The 18,318-nt window shown below is 42.4% G+C and overlaps 1 long non-coding RNA gene across 1 annotated transcript; it reads right to left on the reverse strand.

The window, feature by feature from the left end:
• Nucleotides 1-43: 43 nt before the first annotated feature.
• LOC140717026 (uncharacterized) lies at nt 44-18,001 on the reverse strand. Its single transcript, XR_012096418.1, has 2 exons — nt 17,834-18,001; nt 44-665 (listed from the first exon to the last, which is right to left on the reverse strand). It is a non-coding gene; the product is annotated as an uncharacterized lncRNA (long non-coding RNA).
• Between the last annotated feature and the right edge of the window lie 317 nt (nt 18,002-18,318).

Here is an 18,318-nt window from a genome sequence, read left to right on the forward strand (position 1 = left end):
CTGATTGAATCTTAAGGTCTTTCTCTGACCTGTTGGTTCAAAGTTGAAAGTTCAAAGTAAAATTTATTAACAAAGTACATGTATGTTCCAATATACTATGCAGGCATTTACAAAATAGAGAAAAGCAATAGTATTTGCAAATACTCCACATAAAGACTGATAAACAACCGATGTGCAAATACAAAAATAAACTGAAAATATGATTTGTAAAGAACCTTTGAAGATGGGACTGAAGGTTGTAGAATCAGTTCAGAGTTGTGGTGAGTGAAGTTATCTATGCTGGTTCAGGAACCTGATGGCTGGAGGGTAATAGATGCTCCTGAACCTGGCAGTGTGGGATCTAAGGATCCTGTAGCTCCTGCCCAATGGTTGTAGCAAGCAGTGGGTATGGCCTGGATGGTGCGAGTCTTTGATGATGGATTCTTGCAGCAGTGCTCCATGTAAGTATACTCAGTGGTGGGGATGGCGTTGCTCATAATAGATTTGGCTGGATCCATCACTTTCTGTAGCCTTTACCATTCCTGGGCATCACTATTGTCCTACCAGGCCATGTACATCTATAGAAGCTTGTCAAAGATTTTGGTGACATCCCAAGCCAACGCAAACTTCAAAGTAAGCAGGGGCGCTGTTGTGCCTTCTTTGGAATGACGCTTTTCACTGTACACCTACAGAAATTAAGTTAAAATATACAGGTTAAAATAAAATTAAAGTGGTGTCAACATATTTGCTGTAATTGGAGTGTCCCTGAGATAGTCATCACACTCAAATAAAGGAAGACCAACACTCAAGGAAAAATATCTATAATTAAGTACTTTTCACAATGTCTGATCATCCCAAAATGAGATATGTTTTATGTTTTACACCTTATCTCCTTACCTTCCCATATTGGTGCTCCTTCCCCTTCTCTTTCTTCCATGTTATTCTGTCCTCTCCTATCAAATTCCCCCTTCTCCTGCTCTTTATCTCTTTCACCAATCAAATTCTCAGCTCGTCAGTTCACTCCTCCCCCCTTTCCCAGTTTCACCTAAAACCTGCCTCCTCGTACTTCTTCCTCCACTCCCCCCACCCCCCCCCCCCCCCGCACCCCTGGCTCTTACTCTAATATCTCCCCTTCCTGATGAAGGGTCTCGGCCCAAAATGTCAGTCGACTACTTACTCTTTTCCATAGATGCTGCCTGACCTGCTGAGCTCCTCCAGCATTTTGTGTGTGTGGTTATCTTAGAAACACAGCAGTTAATTGACACACACACACACAAAATTGATAATGACTGGATATTTATTAAGTATTAATTAAGGAATAATAAGCATTCAGAAGTAAGCTTTAAAAAAATGTAAATCCCACTCGACATTTGCTGAAATAAGTTAGTGAACCGCTGACTGGAAGGAAACATATTTCCCTTTACAGAGAAGCAATTGTTCTGTTCGTCAGAAGCATTAGTTTCTTCATTAGACATTGCAGGAATACAAAGTAAAACCCCTGTCAACCATCAGAAGGAGGACATGTCCCAGATACAAGATAATAAAAAAATATATATCTCACCTGTCAGAGGTGCAAATGAAGGTTTATTCTCAAAGGGCAAGTTGAAATTACATGTCAAATTTCTCTGTCAATGTAAGTGGAATAGCGTCTTCCTAGCTAAAAAAATAAAATAATTCTATTCCTGGAATCCCTTCCTTCTGACTTGCATCATGTGTAGTTTTAACAATGGTTGATAACGCATATGCCTTGGAGTCAGAAAGTTGCAGATTTCCCTAAGTATCAGACTAAATTGTGTGTAGTTCTGGTCACCTACAGGAAAGGCATCAATAAGACCATAAGACTGTAAAGCATAGGAACAGAAATAGACACTTCAGCCCATCAATTCTGCTCACCATGTGAAGCCCTTTCTAATTAAGAACCTATCAGTCTCTGCTTTAAATGTATCCAAAGGCTTGGTTTCCACAGATTGACCATCCTCTGGCTAAAGAAATTCTTCCTCATCTCTGTTCTAAAAAGATGCTCTTGTATTCTAAGTCTGTAAGATTGAAAGCGTACAGAGAAAATTTACATTAATGTTTCCAAGAGTTGGAGACCTGAGGTATAGGGAGAGATCGAATAGGTTAGGACTTTATTCCCTGAGAGCGTAGAAGAATGAGACGAGATCTTGTAGATGTATAAAAATATTATGATGTGTATAAATAGGATGAATGCATGCAGGAATTCCTCCCTCATGTTGGGTGAGACTGGAACTGGAAGGCACAGGTTGATGGTGAAAGGGGAAACTGAGGAGGAGCTCCTTCACTCGGGATGATACATTTGTGGTAGTGCGAGATGCAGGTTCAAATGTAACATTTAAGAAGTTTGGATAGGTGCAAAGATGAGAGAGGTATCATGGGGTATGGTTAGGTAGATAGGACTGGGCATAAAGCTAGACCATCACAGATTAGATGGGCCAAATGGCCTGTTTCTGTGCTGTAGTGCTCTATGACTAAAACAGCATAGTTAGCTCCTGTAGAAGTAAAGCAGAATCACACTGTGAGCACAGCTGTGTTTCAGTGGGTCCAGCCTGTCCTCTCAGATAAACATTTAAGATCCTATTTATCTATTTGGAGGGAGAGAAGGAAAAATCTCCCTGGTGCTCTGACCGATATTTATCCCACGTTCAACGGATGATCTGATCATTATCATGTTGCTGCTTGTGATGTTTCAAAGCTTCATCTCACGCTTGCCAAGTTGAACACTGCTGCTGATTTGTACTGGATTACTCTCCAGGCACAGTGTATTGCAAATGAACACAGAGTGGTTTACATTCACATTTAAATCAATTAGTTTGCAAGCTAATTTCATTTGAATCTTGCAATAGAATGCCATTTGTGCTTCTCACTTGAGGCAGGCTGTTCATATGGATCTGCTTTGAACCGTGATTGCATTGCATGGATCCCACCCCCATGGTCAATAGCCCCACCCTGTTGCCCGTATCTTTTATGACTGATAGTTCCGAACATTTGCCTGGACACACACGAACAATCTCTTTGTCTCCATCTCTGGAGAGAGACTATCTATACATATGCTTTGCAAACCTACTGATTCTCACAGCTATCTTGTCGACAACCTTTTCCCATCCGTGTAAAAATGCCATTCCCTTAGGTTCTGAGTTCCTTCATCCCTGCCACATCTGTTCTCAGAATGAGGCTTTCCATTCTAGAACTTCTGAGATGTTCTCCTGTTTCAAAGAACGGGATTTCCCTTTTACCTCCATCAATGCCGCCCTTCGTCCACATCTCCTCCATTCCCCACAACATCCGCCCTCATCCCATCCTCCGACTGCCATATCAGGGATAGAGTTCCCCTTGTCCTTACCTTCCACCACAGGAGCCTCCGTATCCAGCACATCAGTCTCCGTAACTTCTGCAATATACAATGGGATCCCACCACAAAGCACATCTTTCCCTTCACTCTCTATATCCACTCCCTTGTCCACTCAACTGATCTCTCTCCTTCTGTGTGTGTTACTGACCTGGTCTTGCTGCTGTGGGTCTGCAGTACAGTGGAGGAATCCATCAGCTACAGCAAGACTACAGACAGTTGAAAGGAATGCCTGAGCTAAAGACCGTCCTGGCAATCTCCGGCCTTTCCTACCACTTTCCATTGTCTCTGATGATCAAAGACATTTAAAATATGCATACCAATCACAAACAAGAGAAAATCTGCAGATGCTGGAAATCCAAGCGACACACACAAAATGTCGGAGGACTCAGCAGGCTGGGCAGCACCTACGGAAAAAAATACGGTCAACGTTTCAGCCCGAAATGTCAACTGTACTTTCTTCCTTAGATGCGTGCCTGGCCTGCTGAGTTCATTCAGCATTTTGTGTGTGTTGCTAAAATATGTATATATGTGTTTCTTTAAAGTCAAGAAGCAAAAACAAATCACAAAATCACATTGAATGCCAATTAGTAAACACACTAAAGTTTATTAAAATAAAGTTTAACCATCAACCCACACTAAATACTGGAGGAACTAAGCAAGTCTGGCATTGAGAGGAATAAACAGACAATGTTTTGGGCGAGACCTTTCATCAGGACTGGAACGGAAGGGAACAGAGGCCAAAATAGGAAGGTGAGGGGAAGGGAAGGAGTCCAAGATGGCAGGCGTTAGATGAAACCAGGTGAGATGGAAGATGGGTAGGTGGGGGAGAGGGGTGAAGTAAGAAGCTGGGAGGAAATGGGTGGAAGAGGTAGTGGGCTAAAGAAGAAGAAACCCAATAGGAGAGACCAGTGGACCATGGAAAAAAGGGAAGGAAGAGGGGAAGAAGATTGAGGTATTGGACACATGAGTAGAAAAGAAGTGAGATGGTAAACAGATCAGGGAATGGAAGAAAAAGAGAAGGAGGAAGAGGAGAAAATATATTGGAAATTAGAGAAAATTATATCCATGCCATCAAGTTGGAGGCAACCCAGGTGGAATATCAGCAAATGGTTCCCATCAGAACCAGGGCAGATCTCATTTGGTTTAACTTTTGAATTTAAAATATGCTAACACTAATGCAATTCCACAGATTTTGGTAGAGGTTAGTAATAAATGCAAGGACAATTTAGTGTACTTAAAGTAAGTGACGTCCAATTTTTAGCCTTCAGTTCTAGTTCCTTTATCATCTCTTGAAGCTTATTACTCTTAGATTCAATATTTACTAGTATTAGATGAATAAAAATTGACTTTAAAATAAAACAACAATGAAATTACAGTTGAAAAATTGATTGAGATACATCTTACTCAAGTGCACTTTTCTACTTGGAAATTCAAAAATTCAGTCCCTTGACTTTGTTCCATCATTCAATTAGATGGTGGTTGATCTAAGTGTTAATATCTACCCATTGAGAGAGGATGGTAAAGGTTGCAGCTACCTGGTCTGATTTGCAGGTTGAACACTTTTTGAATAGCCCCCAGCAAAAAAACCTTCCGAACAGTGGGCAAGAGAATTAAAGCATCCATTGATAAGTTGTACTCTTGGCAATACGCAGTGTCTGTTAATACGCAAGGTAGCATAGCTGTTCCTGTAATGCATTTATAGCACCAACAGTGACATTGGGGTTAAATTCCTGCCACTGTCTATAAATAATCTATACATTCTCACCATTGACTGCATGGGTTTCCTCCCACATTCCAAAGACATACAGTTAGGGACAGTGAGTTGTGGGCAAGTGTTGTGCCTCTTGTGGGCTGCCCAGCACAAAACTCTCTGATTTGGTTTGACATAAATCACACATTTCCCTGTATGTTTCAATGTACATGTGACAAATGAAGCCTATCTCCTTTCTTTGTAGTACAGGAGGCTCAATCTCTCCCATTTCACTTCTTGCACAGATGCCTTTTGTTCCAGTTACGTTATCAATGGAATGTCTTCAACCAGGGCCCATAGTCAAAGTAATACCAACTTAAAGGGGTAAAAGGGAAAGTGCATTAAAAGAAGAAAGAACTAAATGACGATAGGTTTTTAAAAAAAAACACGCAAAGCAAAGATGGAAATCATTTTAAGTGTTCCTCAGACATTCAATATGGGAAGGGAGTCAAGGAATTGAAAAGTTTGCAGTGGAAATTTAATGGAAAACTATCAGACCTTAGGAATTGAGTTATGTGGAGAGTTGGAGAAGATGGATATGTTTACTTTGCAGCACTGAAGATTAATTAATCTAGGTGTTCAAAATTATGTCTTATTTTTAAATATATACAAAGAAACTATTTCCATTAAAATGAAGGTCTGTAACAAGAGGAAACCAGTTGGCAAACCAGAAGGATGATGACATAGGGAACTACATTGATCTCCAAAACCCCACCACCCAGGACATGCCCTTTTCTCATTGTTACCATCAGGAAGGAGGTACAGAAGCCCGATGGGACAGACTCAGTGATTCAGGGACAGCTTCTTCCCCTCTGCCATCTGATTCCTATATGGACATTGAAACCTTGGACACTACCTGTTTTATTTAAATTATTTCTTTTTTTTTAATACCTATTTAACCCAACTATTTAATAGACATATATATATATATATATATATATATATATATATATACTTCATGTAATTCAAGTTTTTTTCTATATTTATTTATCATGAATTGCATTGAAATGCTACTGTAAAGTTAATGAATTTCATGGCATATGCCAGTGATATTAAGCTTGATTCTGATTCTGAAGGTTGTTGGAAGTTGGGTTGATTAATAACAAAAGTTGCAAAGGGTTGGAAAAGGAATAACATTCTTACAGCACAACAGCCTCACACTGCTTCATGATGAGTTGAATTAATAACCTCTTTCCAAAATTCTTCCAATCTACTGTTATGCTCAATGAAACATCCCAATTTACTCTGCTGATAATTAATTGCTTTGTATTTTCCAGAACACTCCAGAACATTCCTGTCAAAGTCTGACAAAAGCAATGTGAGAGATCTGTAATTGCTGTAATGTGCCCACAGCCATCAGGACATTATCTAATGCTTAGTTAACAATATGCAAGAACAATGAATATTACATGAGGAACATCTGCTCTCTGGTCTGTCCTCACCACATGATTATTCAGAAACCAGTCTAGCACAGCGGCAAACACATTGGTTCTTTTACCTATCATTTGCATCAATATTGTGAGACAATCCCTTTGAACATTTATCAGATTATCAAAGTTCACTTAGGAAATGTGCACTGATGTCATTTGAGAAACTTTGACAAAGATCCAGAACCAGCTTGTGGGATCAAACCAGCTGAACAAGATGGGAAAATAATTAGGTGGTGTTGAGACACAGTGAGACTGCATTAAGCCTTATGTTAATTGTGGCTAAATATGCTATACATTTAACACTCCTGCAGCTCGGGCTTGCTGGATTCTGGATATAAATCCTTCATCTGAGTCGGGGCTCCAATAAGACCATAAAATGTAGAAGCAGAATTAGGCTGTTCAGCTTCTGTCATTCAATCATGGCCTGATTTATTCTCCCTCTCAACCCCATTCTCCTACCTTTGATGCCCTTACTCATCAAGAACCCATCAACCTCTGCTTCACATGTACCCAATGATTCGGCCTCCACAGCCGTCTGTGGCAGTGAATTCCACAGATTCACCTTCCTCTGGCTAAAGGAATGCCTCCTCAACTCTGTTCTAAAGGGACATTCCTGTATTCTCTGACTGTGTCCTCTGGTGTTAGACGCTCCCAAAACTGGAAGCATTCTCTCTATGACCATTATCTGGTTGGTTTCATTCAGATACCTCCTCATTCACCTAAGCCTCAGGGAGTACAGATCCAGGGCCATCAAATACCCCTGTGGCTCCTGCCCTCAGATAACTATACCCTAGATAAGCTTGACACTGAGGATACATGTGATAGGGTTTCCCCGAGACAATCTGCAGACCCTTGCACAAGCTTCAAGCCTAACACACTGATAGGTAGCAGGCTACTTGCCTTGTTAAATTCAACAGTAAGCTAGTATCCCTTGATTTGGGGTGCTGTTCCAAACTGGGTTGAGATCCCTCCATAGAAGACCAGGGACAATACTTTGTAAAAGTTAAACACACCAGAGATTCTGCAGGTGCTGGAGATCCAGAGTAACACAGACAAAATGCTGGAAGAGCTCAGCAGGTCAGGCAGCACCCATGGAAGGGAGTAAAAAGCTGAAGTTTTGGGACGCGACATTTCAACCTGATGCAGAGAAGCAGGTTGGATGCCTAACCACTTCTGGTGGATTAGTCTGGGTAGAAACATACTCACAGATAACATGGACACTTGCCAGCCCATACCAGTGTGTCTTCTCATTCCGCTCAGTGAGTTAACAATGGCGCTCACCACCAAAGGTTAATTATCCACTACATGTGGTTCCAGTTCAGTCTAGGTGCAGTATGATATTTGGGTTGATTAATTAAGGGGATTTCTAAAGGACCTGGTGGGAACTAATTTGGGTGCACATCCTAGAATTTAACTGTTTGGCTGTAGGCTAGCAGGTTAATAGCGTTCTCAGGGACATAGATCCAAATTGATATGATAGCTGAGTTTCTGTTTGTGTGTTTGCAAACCTACTGCTGGCTTCTATTCTCTTTTAGTCCAGACTTTTGATTCAATTGTTACCTCGGACGGGCGGCACAGTAACGTAGCGGTTGGTGTAGCACTAGAACAGTGCCAGCAATCACCGTTCAGAGTTCAATTTCCTGCCGCTGCCAGTAAGGAATTGGTACATCCTCTGCGTGACCACGTGGGCTTCCTCCAGTGGTTCTGACTTCCACCCACATTTCAAAGGGGTACGGTTAGGGTTAGGGTTGGGACGTTGTGGGCCTGCTACGTTGGCACCAAAAGCGTGGCGACACTTGCTGGCTTTCTACAGCACGATTCTCACTAGTTGGATTTGAGGCTGACGACGCACTTCACCGCATGCTTTCAATGTGCATGCAACAAATGAAGCTAATCTTTAATCATATTTTGCACGTTATGACTGTCAAGACCATCGGAAGGACTTTGCAGCTAATGGTTCTTGAGGTCATCAAACCTCAACTTTGATTGATATATACAGAAGGACCCAATCTACATAATTTGAATTATATTTTCCTGAAACATAGTGCCTTTTGGACACGTTCATTAATCCTCTGCTTCTGCTTACAAAACATTTATCAAGACAGCCATGGTAGAGTCAAGCAAAGAAAATCTATTATCACATTATTTAGGCCAACACATTGGCTTCAGCTGAGAACTTTAAATGAGTACCTGCTTAACTCATTGCTGTCACAGTGAGCTTATTCAGGAAGTATTAAAATATTAGCTGAACCTCAGGACTGAAGATCAATAGCTCATACTATTCCAGGGTTAAGGCTGATATACCTAGGGCAGCACTGAGAGAACAATATATGATCAGAGGTGATAATAAAATGAGGCCCTCTTGCACCCTAGATGAATGTTAAAGATTGCATGCCACATGTTTTTCCAGAACAGCTAAGTGCTCTGACATTTAACCCCCTCAGACTCATCAGTTAAAGAAAAAGCTGGTTATTTTCTCATTGACATTTGTGGGAATTTGCTGTGCACAACTTGCTTGTGCCCTTTGTCAATGTCACAAAAGTGCTTATTTGGTTATAGATCACGAAGAGCATTACTGAAAGGCATGCCCGGCTTTGTGAGATGGTTGTATCGTTACAAATGCTGATTGGGTAGACTTCACAAGGTTCAGGCTACCTTCACATCTCAGGAGGAATATTTAAACATCACTGAATAAGTCTGCAAATACATTAAGTTGCTGCCTGTTTGTGCTAGAGTCTGCAACCTTTCATTCTAACCTTGCATTTTCAGTGTCACATTCATAGCTAAACTTGACCACTCTTTTCTTTGGTTTGCCAAGAAAAAAAAAGTGATTAGTAGCAGATTATTCTATTTAAGAAGTGTGGAAGTGTGATTGGGCCACCCACCACATCCTATAAAATATTTGGATCCATCCTATCAAAGGCATTCAAAATTATTCAATTTATTATGAGGATAAAAACACTTTGAAAATAAATTTAATTAGAAGCACATCAAGATATTAAAATAATTAAAGTATTGAAATAAAGTGACATAAGCAAAGTACTTAACTCTGTCCTCATTTTTGGTGATCTTGTTAAATGAATGGACTTACTGTCCACTGCCAGTTGTCCTTTCTGTAAATCTGAGGAGTCAGATGCAAAGTGCATCCAGACTCTCTCTTGGGACATCACTCTGTTGTTCAGCTCAAAGGTCAGACCAGTGATGGAACAGAAGACTGAATGTGATGACATTCCGGGGGGGAAGATGGTGCCAGCGAACAACGGCGACTTCCTTCGGACGATGACACTTTGGTGGTGTGTTTTCAGGCCTATTGAGCAATCTGGCGCTTTGCTGTCTCCAAGGGGGTTCAGTGAGGTTGCGAACAAAGTGTGAGGCCTGGAGGCCAAGAAGCCTGGGGCGGGCGCGCAAGCCCGTGATCGAATACGTTTCTCGCTGAGCTCGCTAATTAAAGCATCGCGGACAAGAACAGCGGGCGTTCAGCGCTGTTTACCTGCAGGTGACCAGTCTCCAATTCCCTCTCACACTCTGCTGCCGGAAGAAAGGTGGCTGCAAGTAATGGGCTCCCTCTCGTCCTCTGTTTCCAGAGGAAGGTCCCTGCGTTTGAAGTGTCTCTCTCTCTCGATGCTGCTGGAGGATGGCAACGGAGTCCTGGGTCTTGGGCAAGGTTTCAGCGATGCGGTTTGTGGACTGGACTCTGTAGTTTATGTGATGGTGTGTTTCTGCTTGCTATTTTGTTGCTATTTGGTGCGATTTTGATCGGGGCAGACTGGCTCTGTGGCCGGAAGTTAACAAACGACACAGTGCTGGGTTGCACTGAACTGAGCTGAACTGAATACGACTGGACTGTTTCATGTTTTGTGTTGCATATTCTATGCCTCTCGCTAGTTTTTTTGCCGTTTTGCGGGATTTGTTCCTTTTTTGGAACATTGGGGGTTTGATGTTTTTCTTTGAATGGATTCCCTGGTTTTCTTTGTTTTGTGGCTGTCTGTGGGAACATGAATCTCGGAGTTGTATACTGCATATATACTTGATAATAAATCTATTTGAACCTTTGAAACGTAACCTCCAGCAAACACAGAAACATAGAAAACCTACAGCACAATACAGGCCCTTCGGCCCACAAAGCTGTGCCAAACATGTCCTTACCTTAGAAATTACTTCCATTTTTCTAAGCTCCATGTACCTATCCAGGAGTCTCTTTAAAGACCCTATCGTATCTGCCTCCACCACCGTCGCCGGCAGCCCATTCCATGCACTCACCACCCTCTGCGTAAAAAACTTACGCAAGTCTAACATGCTGGCACCACATGCTGAGGCAGAGACAGCAAGAGAATGGACTATTCTATTTGAAGCTGACGTCCATCAATCAGTACAAATCCAGGTTTTTAAACATCTGTTTTTGCCACTTTACTACTCTGGTGAACACACCTGGGAATTCCCCAGATTCAAACCGTCTTCTCTGCAATTATAGAAGTAACCATTCTTCCAATGCATTTTGGAATGTTTTTGGCATCCTCTGACTCGACAGACGGTGGGTAATGCAGGAAAAAAGTTAGCTGGTGATGGTGCACTTCCTAGAGTGGCTGAGGGGTTCCACTCTGGAGTGACAGTCGCTCCCACACTGGCTGCAGATGAATGGAGATGGGCCTCTGGTTGGAGTGGCCCTCTCCATCCGTTGAGCTCGCTTGGCGGCCAGCTCAATATTGTGGACATTTTCTGCTCTTTGCACACCTCTTCGAGCTGCCAGACTGCTACGTCTTCCCAGCTATTCGCATCGATGTCAGCCAGCTTCAGATCCTTTTTGCAGAAGTCCTTGAAGCAAAGCTGTGAGCAGTCACATGGGCGTGTGCCCTCTGCCATATGGCAGGTCTTTGAGAAAAAACTTGGCCTAAGGACCCACAGATGCATACCCAGTCCTGTACCAGCATTTGGCAGTAGCCTACACTTCAGCTAATTGTTCCATCTCTGCTGAAGGAGGACGAGTGAGGGGAAGGTTGTGACCAGCAGAACAGCAGTGGTATCCTGGGCCTACTCAGACTGATAGGATACACGGAAAGGACAAGATTAGTTTTATTTGTCACATGTACATAGAAATAAACAGTGAAAGGCATCGTCTGTATCAAAGACCAACAGAGTCCAAGGATGTGCGGGGGGGCAGCAGTGCTTCTGGTGTGAACATAGCATGTCCACAACTTACTAACCCGTACATGTTTGGAACATGGGAAGAAACCGGAGCGCCAGGAGGGAACCCACACAGTCATGTGGAGAATGTACAAACTCCTTGCAGAAAGTGATGGAATTTGAACTCCGCTGGCTCTGTAAACTACTCTGCTAGCCACTCTGCCTCTGTGCTGCCTTTATATACTATGTGTGTGTATGTATATACATATATATAAAATGTGTGTGTGCACGAGCATATACTGTATTTAATTGATATGTATGCATGTGTGTGTGTATGTGTGTGTATTTTATATATATATATATATATATACACATATAAAACACAGACAGATGCAGACACTAGTGCAAAATTGAACAGGGAAAGCAATTTTTATCACGTATCTATTTTTAGCAGCATGTGAGAGGGACTGGGAAATTATGTGTGCCAAATGCAAATGAAAGTTCATCTGATTTTCTGGAAGAGCAGGTTGGCAATTGAGGATAAAACAGTTGATATCATAAGGGCACTCTACGGAGCACAACTTCTCTTGTGCAGACCATGCGAAGCGTGTGTCAGGAGCATTTCATCACTTAGGAAGGGTGTCAAATTTAATGGGCATCATTCAATCAGCGATGCCATCTTATGAGAGAGGAGCTGTCAAATGCAGGAATATTTATACAAGGTATCCTAGGGAACTGCAGAACAAAGATGGTAAATGATGCAAGGTCTTTTAGCTTGCAGATTACTTTCCCACAAAGAGCGGTGGAAATATGAAGCGGGTTTCCTCCACCATAACATGACGAAGGCGATCAAACTGTGTTTCTTTTTCAGTTCTGGGTTGAAATAAAATATTCTGCTTTGATGTGAATTGATTTTTATTTGATTAATTGCAGAGAAAAGTTATGGAGGAATAATGAATAAATAAAGTGGATATGAATCAGTCGTTATCTAATTAAATAGTACAAGAAGCTTGAGGGGCTAAATGCTTCCTTCGCTTCGCACATGCTTTTTTTTAACTATTCACCAGCACTAACAGCGGTGGAGAAAATACAGTGTAACCTACATGCAGAATCCAGTGTAGAAATTCAGCAAGACTGGTTGGTAGCACCTCTCAAACATGATCAGATGGAGAAGATGGCATCCATCATTGAGGACCCCCATCACCCTATTCTCATTGCTACCATAAGAGGGGACGTACAGAAGCCTGAAAGTACACACTCAATGATTCAGGAACAGCTTCTTCCCTTCCTGCCATCAGATTTCTGAATGGACATTGAATCCATGGACACTACCTCACTACTTTTCTTAAATTTTACTTTTATACTACTTATTTAACATGACTATTATACATGTTATTGTTGAGTGTTGAACCTATAGATTGCGTAGTTGTTTTCATGGCAAGATAAGAAAGTAGATTGCAAGGTTCTTCCACTCAGCTACTGCTGCTGCCCTGGTTGGGCCCCGGGCAGATTCGAACTCAGGACCATCTGCCTCGAAGTCCCGTGCTGATGCCACTACACCAGCAGCCAACCAACATACTTACTGTAATACACAGCTTTTTTTCTCTATTATTAAGCATTGCATTGTACTGCTGTCGCAAAGACAGCAAATTGCGCGACATATGCCGGTAATATTAATCCTTATTCTGATCGAGGTAACGTTATACCCTCCTACTTAGCTGATAAATCATGTGCCACTATAACAGATGTGTAACGAGTATTCCTTCATCAACACTGAGTTACGATCCAGAAAACTCCTCTTCAACCATAGACAGATCAATCTTATTGCCATTTAACCAGATACATGAACTGTCTACCATCAAACAAGACAACATTTCTCTGGACCAGGGTGTAAAGCATAGTAGTGCACAGAATAACTTATGAAAGTAAAAATAAAATCTACAAATAAATTATGCATAAACAAGCAAAGTAAAATGCAGAAATTAAATATTGTAGGGTACAGAGGAAATTAACCGGTGACACTTTGAATTCTGTGTGGCAGGAAATTTAGAAGCCTGATGGCCTGAGGGAAAGAGGGAAGGAACTGTTTCCTTTCCGGACTATTCTTGTCTTGTTGTATCGGAGTTTTCAGCCTGATGGTAGAAAGTCAAAGCATGTGCTGGAGTGATGGGTGAGACCCTTGATAATGCTAAGTGCTGATAGTAATGATAGTACTGGGAGAAGGTCTCTCACTTCATACAATGAAGGAGTTAGGGAGGGGAAACTAGGGACAAGCAATAATGTTGGACCGCATGTTGTGAATATTGAGGGCTCCCATGTTGTAAAAGTAAACTTTAAAGACAACAGCCAGTGCAGATCCCATGGAGTACTGGTAATACCCACTCAGTTGACAGTTTGTAGGTACACTTATATGCCTGCTCGTTAATGCAAATACATAATCAGCCAATCATGTGGCAGCAACTCAATGCATAAAAGCATGCAGACATGGTCAAGAGGCTCAGTTGTTGTTCAGACCAAACATCCAAATGGGGAAGAAATGTGATCTAAATAACTTTGACCGTGGGATGATTGTAGGTGGGTCTCCTGATATTTTCATGCGCAATAGTCTCTAGAGTATACAGAAAATGCAGTGAAAAACCAAAAAGCATCAAGTGAGAGGCAGTTTTGTGAGTGAAAATGCCTTGTTAGTGAGACAGGTCTGAGGAGAATGGCCAGACTGGTTCAGGCTGACAGGAAGGTGACAGTTGCTCAAATAACCACGCATTACAACAGTGGTGTGTAGAAGAACACTTCTAATCGCACAACGTGTTGAACCTTGAAGTGGATGGGCTACAGCAGCAGAAGATCATGAACACACAGTCTGGTACCTAATAAAGTGGCCACTGAGTACAAATCACTTAACCAAACCACAGTAAAAAAAAATCTTCTCATGATCTCACATATTGTTTTCAAGCTTTGATTACACTCCAAACATACTTCATTGGCTCTTTTGGTGCTTTGAAGATATTGAAGCTGAACTGGTTGATTTGGTTCCTCCACTCTGGATTCGCTACTCACTATCTTTTTGCCTGCACTTAACCTAGTGTTTGCGTCTGCCCAGCAACCCCAAATTTAACCCCAGCCTAATTACGGGACAACTCACAATGACCAAATAACCTACCAACTGGTCTGTCTTTGGACTGTAGGAGGAAACTGGAGCACCCAGAGGAAACCCACATGGTCACAAGGATGTTCAAACTCCTTACTAACAGCGGTGGGATTGATCCTGGGTCGCTGGTACTGTTCAGCGTTGTGGTAACCATTAGGCTACTGTGCCACCAGCGGTCAGTTATACCCATTCCCATAAAGAGCAGCTTTGGAAACAATGCGCCAAAACAAGGCAACAGCGGCCAATCCTCTTCAATGCAAACAGCGCTAGAGCCATCGTGAATTTTTCCTCTACTTCTCTTCACGTGACTTTTCTCTATAGTTTCATTCCTTTTCTCTCATCCCTCCAAGCACAAAGCTATGCTGCACCTCAATTCAAGTTTCTGCTTGTTTGAAGAAAGTAAGTTTAAATATTTGCCCAGTCTTGAGTTATGGGAACTGCCTTGCTCTGCCTGCAAGATTAATTTTATTAAGAAGAGTTCATTCGGAGTGACACTTTTTCCTAATAACAAATACTTTGCCAGCATGTCCTCAGTCCCTGCTATTTGCCCAGACTTGCGAAACAGAACACATATCAACAGAAGCAACGGTTGCTCTTTAACCTCCTGCCTTCCTTCTATTCAGGCACTGAACACCTTCACCCATGTTAAACAGTGATTTACAAACATCCTTCCATCGGGTATATTGTATTTGCTCTCTCTATCTAGTGGAGAGACTCCCAAACACAGATTAGACATTTGCAGTGTTGAATATTATTCAGTCTGCAACATGATCCTGAAATGCCAGGAACCCTCCACCTTACCTCTCCATCACACACCCAGCCTGAATCCTACTGATTTCATCTTCAAACAACAAAGGAAATTTACACGACAAATAGAGGCTATTTGTTCCATCCTATCCTTCTGGACTAAAACTGGATCTTCCCAATTAATCCCATTCACCATCCCTCTCTCTGTCCATAGCCTTGAAGGTTATGGCACAAATAGTGCTCATACTTGCACATGATAACCCAGAAGGAGCCTGTTTGGCCCATCAAGTCCATGTTAGCTCTTAGCAGAGTAAACCTTATGAGTCCATATCCTCGTCTTCCTATTTTCCTGTAACAGGAGTCATGCTTACTAATTAGCAGGATGCCACTACAGCTTGGAGCATTCCAGAATCCAGAGCTCAATTCTAATGCCAACTCAGTAAGTCCTCTCTGTATGTACTCCCTGTGGAATGCATGGGATTTCCCTGGATGCTCTGGTTTCCTCCCACAGTCCTGTGATTTGGTTAGAGTTAATCGGGGGTTCCTGGGTTGGTGTAATATCTATCTCCCTCTCCCTCTCTCTCCTCTCCCCCTCCATCTCCCTCCCAGCAGTTTCATTTTTACTCCAGATTCCAGCATCTGCAATCCCTCCTCTCCCAGTATGCCTTTGACGCAAGGGAAGAATACAGTGCCCCCACAGAGCCAGGAGATGAAAGCACAAGTTCCACGCAGATGGGACCAGAGGTCAGAAACAAAGCTGTCTTCCTGGAGCCGTGGGACAGCTGTACTAAGCTGCTGAGCCACGATGTTGAGTTGAGCATAAACACAAGAGACTCTGCAGATGCTGGAAATCTAGTGCAACACACACAAAATGTTGAGAAGGGAACAACATGATACTCCTTCCCGTTCCCTCAACTTTTTATTCTGGCTTCTTCCTCCCCTCTCTTCCTTTCCAGTCCTGATGGAGGGTCTCAGCCCAAATCGTCGACTTACTATTCCCCATCGTAGATGCTGCCTGGCCTCCCGAGTCCCTCCAACATTTTGTGTGTGTTGATGTAAATACATGATGGACCAAACGTCCTTTTCCGTTGTCATTACTATCTATGACTACTATCCCGTGTGCCAATGGAATCGCTCCCCAGTTGGCTCAGATGTTGTAACCCTTAGGAAGTCAATCCAAATTACTAAGCGAACAACCTCAGAGGAAGCATTAAACTCTGTGCATACCATTAAACCCCCGCAAATTCTGAAGCCAGCTCTAAAATTCTAACATCAAACATTATCTCTCTGAGTAACACACCAGTGATTATGCCAGCAATTCAGTTTAATCTCTCTCTCTCATGCCCTTTTGATCTTTTACCACGAGAAAAGCAACTTCCCCAGTTATAGCAGTATAATCAATTAAATTAATTCACTGGTCTTAAGGGGTTATTTTTTCAGAACTGAAACAGCTTAATATGGAGATTCTGGAGTGAAATTTCACATTGATTAAAAAACATAGATGCAGGACCTCTGAAATGAAAGTAAAAAATGGTGGAAACGCTCAGAAGATCAGACAACTTCTGTGGAAGGGAAAAGCAGAGTGAACATTTCAGGTTGAAGAAACTTTGTCGGAGCTGGGAAGGAAAGAAAACAAGTTGGGATCAAGCTGTAGAGCAGGTGGGAAAGGATGGGCAGGACAAAGGAGATATTTCTGATTGGATGACTGCATCGCTATGGGGATGGGTTGCTGAAGTCATCGGGTTGAAGGATTATGGAGGCAGATCATTCAGAGGTTTTAAAGGTACATTTAATATCAGACTAATGTATACAATATACATCCTGAAATGCTTTTTCTTCACAACTGTCCATGAAAACAGTGTCCTCAAAGAATGAACGACAGTTATATGCTAGAACCCCAAATTACCACCCCCCCAGCTTCCTTCCCTCTCACGCATAAGCAGCAGCAAGCAACGATCCCCCCTCGCCCACAGGCAAAAAAAGCATTGGCACCCGCCACCTAGCACCCAAACGTGAGCAAAGCAACAGCAAATACACAGACTTGCAGTACCCCAAAGATTACATGTTCACCCAGTATTTAACAAACCACAGGCTCTCTCGTGCCCTAATAAGGGAAAAAGAGGTGTCTCTGTTTCACAGACATAGCAAACGACTCACTGGTTTAGGATGTTAAAAGTCTGTTGCATCGCTTTTTCTGAGCTCTGTGCCCAAAGATCTCGGGTCTCTGTGTACACAGCCGTAGATCTTCCATCCCCCACAACACACCAATTTCCTGCCCAGACACCAACCTTTGATCCACCTCTCTTCAGAGCCACGAGATCTCGGCCCTCCGAAGGTGAGCTGAGCTCTTAGGCTGTGCCCTTGGCGCGCCGAACAACGGCCAGTCGTGAAACCCGGAGAACGGGTCCCATTTCCGCAAAGAACCGTACTCAGCGTGTAACTCCAGGTCAGGGTCTTCAAAAGAACCCTGGAAGGGAATAATAGAGATATTAAAGATGGAAATAGAGATAGTGAGAGAAATTATGAATTACAGCTATGAATTGGAGGTAGATGGAGATTAAGAAGGCAAAGGAAGGTAAGAGTTGAGATATATAGAGCTGTAGAGCAAGCCTGGCAGGTCAGACTATGGTAACAGAGAACGAAAGAAAAACTGAGTCACAAGCACAGATGGGTAACTTACAGCAGAAATTGCTGGTTCTCATCTGGGCAGAGGAAGAGAATTACCTAAAGTGTATAATAAAATAGTGAGTTTGAAAGCCTGCAGATTGAAGAC

Source organism: Hemitrygon akajei, chromosome 27 (genome assembly GCF_048418815.1).
Source record: "Hemitrygon akajei chromosome 27, sHemAka1.3, whole genome shotgun sequence".
Lineage (NCBI taxonomy): Eukaryota > Metazoa > Chordata > Chondrichthyes > Myliobatiformes > Dasyatidae > Hemitrygon > Hemitrygon akajei.